We start from the raw sequence: 4,254 nt of genomic DNA on the forward strand, positions 1-4,254 counted from the left end.
CTGCTCCTCTTATACAAGTACGACTTGATCCACTCAAGAAGGTTTGAGTGAAAACCCAAACACGCAAGCTTTGCAACTAAAATGCTGTGAGAGATCCTGCCGAACGCTTTGGAAAAATCTGTATAGATTGTGTCAATTTGAAAACCTCTACGAAACGATGAATAGCAATCCTCAGTAAAAACCGAAAGATTAGACTCAGTGGATCTTGCAGTTACAAATCCGTGTTGATTTGAACAAATCAAATGCTTCACATTAAAATAGATTTTTTCCTTTATGATACATTCAAATTGCTTAGCAACTGAAGATTATTTGGAAATTGGTCTATAATTAGATATATCACTTTTATTTCTACTTTTCAAAATTGGGGTGATTGATGTACGTTTCCAGTCATCAATGAAAATCAAACGCTTAACTAGCGAGGCACAACTCTTTAACAGGCTCATGGACAGCCTATCCACATCAGTCTGCGTAGAGTCCTTAACATTACTTAACCCTTTAATTATGTCATTTTCGGATAATAGCAAAGAGCCGAAGACAACAGACGAAGATATTTTACCTTCAAGGTTAAGACTTAAAGTAGCTAATTCATCAGCAGTCAAATCATCATCGGATACAAACGTTGATGAGAAAAAGTCCGCAAACAAATTAGCCGCCTCATTAATAGAGGAAGCAGAAACATCGTTGTAAAAAACAGTTTTGGGAATATTTGAAACATTTTGCTTTGACTTTATATAGGTCCAGAAACTCTTTGGGTTGTTTTTAATATTTACTTCAAAGATATTAATATACTTGTCGTATAATGACTTGTTTAAATCATTGAACTTTTTCTATATAAAATACACATATCATAAAAATGCGATCTTTTGGTCTACTTATACTTTTTAAAGAACTGGTTTCTCAAATTTTTCAGATGTTTAAGCTCTACCGAATACCAGGGAAGCTTATAAATTTTACTCTTAAAAATTGGCACACTTTTACTACATAAATCGAATAATGAACTCTTAAAAATGTTAGAGCAAGTTGCAACTTCTTTATTTCCAAAGAAAAAATCCCAATCAATGTCACTTAAAGCCTTATCTAATTCATTAAAATTGCACCCAGCAAAATTAAATGTAACAAATTCAACCTCCAACAATGTCGGAATGTGATGCAAATTAGCTCGAGATATTTGGATTAAGCTCACACTCAATAAGTTATCAATAACATATGACTCATTACTGCTTGTAATATTTGAAGGAATTAAAAAAAAAAAAACATTATTATCCAGACAATTCCAATTTACATTGCTCAATTTAAAATCACCGAAAACACATAACTGATATAAGCCAATGAAACGCTGAAGTGCCAGGACGTTGTCAATATGCGATTTATAGACACATTCAACACTTAGTGGCGGTATGTAAGATACGCATATGTAAAGAAATCCATGAGAACCGGGCATCCGTACGCAAAGTTGATCAAGTACAGCATCACTATCATGTATTTGACAAAGCGTGGCCCGTAAATTACAGCGAGTTGCTATCAAAACGCCGCCTCCTCTGCTACATCCAGTTTTAACGGGATCTCTATCCTTACGAAATACATCAAAGCAATTCAAATCAAAAAACTCCGCATCAAAAAAGTTAGATTTGAGCCATGTTTCAGTTAAAACGAAAACATCGTATTCTAAAAGAGAACTTAGCATGCGCACATTGTTTGACTGACTTCTGAGTTCAGAAGTGTTTTGATAATAGGTTTTTGTGCGTTTGCTAGAATTGCAGCGACCAGCTAGTTTTGCGGCAGTTGCTTGTCTTTTTGATGAAAAAAACGGAATGGGTGAATAGTTATATTTGCCGGCCAAACCTCCGGTTTCAACAGCTTATCGTACTCTGACTCAATAACACCAAGTTTAAAATTGACATATTTAAGAGAATCAGATTCAGATTTTTTCTCTTTTTTTAGCAATTTGTAACAAGTTAGGTGATGCTTATCGACATGAGCATGCCTCACCACCAGTGTTGCCATTTTAGCCGTTTTCCGGCTAGATTTAGCCGGTTGCGATAGCAAACAGCCGGAGAAATTTCGATTTAGCCGGCAGCCGATTTGTTAGCCGTTTTGCAGAAAAAAATTAGCCGTTTTTAGCCGATTTTGCTATTGCCTTGTTTTCTTAAATTTCAAATATGTATATATGTTTCTATTTTTGACTAAGCGACCCAAAATCTGTTAGAAATGGCTAAGGCTAGTAGAGAAAATTTTCATGTCAGGCAGGGTTGTATGAAATTGGTCCGATTTCGCTTATTTTTATTTTAAACGAAGAAGGGATTTTCTTGATAAAATGTTTGTTATAAATGTCTTAATCTTAAGTGTGAAGTTTTATTCGCAAACTTAGAAAATAAGAAATTGTTTCACTGTTAATACACTTAAGATGTGTTTGTGTTTGGATATAGTGCCAACAAACAGAATAAATATTACATGTAGATATTGTCTTCCCAGATAGCGCATATTCAATTCTGCCTAAATTACAAAACATGATTTTTGCCCACTCTCAAAAGTTTAAGGTAAGGGAAAAATTTATATTTTCAAGCACTATGTACACATATGTATTTTTTTAAACAAACTTTTTTGCTGAGAACTTATTTAAATTCCAAAAACCGAATGCCAACTTGAATTAAAGGAACCAACACTGAAGTGAGTCAAAATGAAAAGAAAAGAGCACAAATTTCAAAGCAAAACTCTCTGGGAATCCTACGAGACATCTGCCGGTCATCTAAATGGGAGATCTGCAGTCTTTTGGCATCATATTTTACATCAGAATTGAAGGGATTTCTGAAAAATCTGACCAGTTCTTTTGTGTAACTGCGATTTTGCATCCCTTGTCAACATATGGCCTCGGTTGATGTTAACTTAAGGTCGTTATTTTACTGCCTTAAAATTGAAGGGAAATTTTCACAGCGTTTTTTATGTGTATTGGTTTCTATTTGAGTGCATTGAGAATTGGTCAGTCTGAGAAGGCCTTGTAGGGAAGACAATAGGTTTGTTCGTCGAAAATCCAGCGAGAATTATCACTCAAAATACCAGATAGTAAGAAAAAATGCTCCCAAATTCTCTCATGTAGAGAAACTTGCAATTTTCTGTACGAAGTCAAATTTGCAAGTTTTTCTGCCGGCTAGTATCCACGGTTGCATTTCAAACAAAAGAAATTTGTATAGAATTTTTAAAATTGTTTTAGAGGGGCAAAAAACAGGATCTACGTGTATATATCTTGTCAGTCCGACTTTCTTCAACATACGTTTCAATTTCTTTGTCGGGTTTACTATATCGACTCTGGTTGAGATTGCATTCCGACTAAGAATACAGTTGTTTTTTTGCCGAGTACCTTTCAAATCATTGGAGTTAACTAAATTAATTAAGTAAACAAGTATTGAATTACATTTTTCATTTTAAAATCGCACCATTTTGTAAATTTTTAAATTTAACGAACTGGTTTATTCAAATTATCGTCCACAAAAAATCCAACCATATGCCACAATCAAATTTGCAAATTCTTGCTGGCAAAAATTTTTCCGGCTCGAATTTATAACTGCTCTCCAAGAAATAGTCTTTTTACTCGTGATTTATTTAAATAAAACATGTGAAATTTAGTTGAAACATTTTAGCCGTTTTTAGCCGGTTTTATTTGCCAATTTAGCCGGTTCGTCCAAAAAGTTCTGGCAACACTGCTCACCACATAATCGACGATATTCTCGGGCTGAACCGAAGGCTTAAATGAAGATAAGTCTAAAAGCTCAGTTAGTCAACGACGTAGCGTAAACGTAGGTTGACGTACGTAGCAGCATATAAAATTTACTGTTGATAGAGAGAGAGAGAAGCAACAGCCAAGTCACCGCCATGCGGTGGTGAGTTTTCGTTAACACGCGAATCCCATAAGCTAGATCGTGTCTGCGTCAACCTACGTCTACGCTACGTCGTTGACTGTTTGCGCTTTAACCATTTAAAGCGGGCGACTGCAAGAAGTTCGTTGCTATTGCTGGTTCCCACCATACATTTTTGTTGTTTCTGCCTCCTTTTATTTTTTTCATCCACCCTCGCAGATTCTATAGATGCACGCGAATCCGTGACTGAGCTTAAGGTCGATAGAGAGTGCATTTTCTCCGAGCTGTCAAACGGAGTTTCTATCGCACTTTTGTTGGAACGCGACCCAGCACACTTGTTGTGGTCAGAGCATGAGGCGTGAGCGTTGACTGTAGGAACTAATAACTCAGCAGAATCGCACGA

Source organism: Rhagoletis pomonella, unplaced genomic scaffold (genome assembly GCF_013731165.1).
Source record: "Rhagoletis pomonella isolate Grant_MI unplaced genomic scaffold, Rhpom_1.0 Rhpom_scaffold_00001, whole genome shotgun sequence".
Taxonomy (NCBI): Eukaryota; Metazoa; Arthropoda; class Insecta; order Diptera; family Tephritidae; genus Rhagoletis; species Rhagoletis pomonella.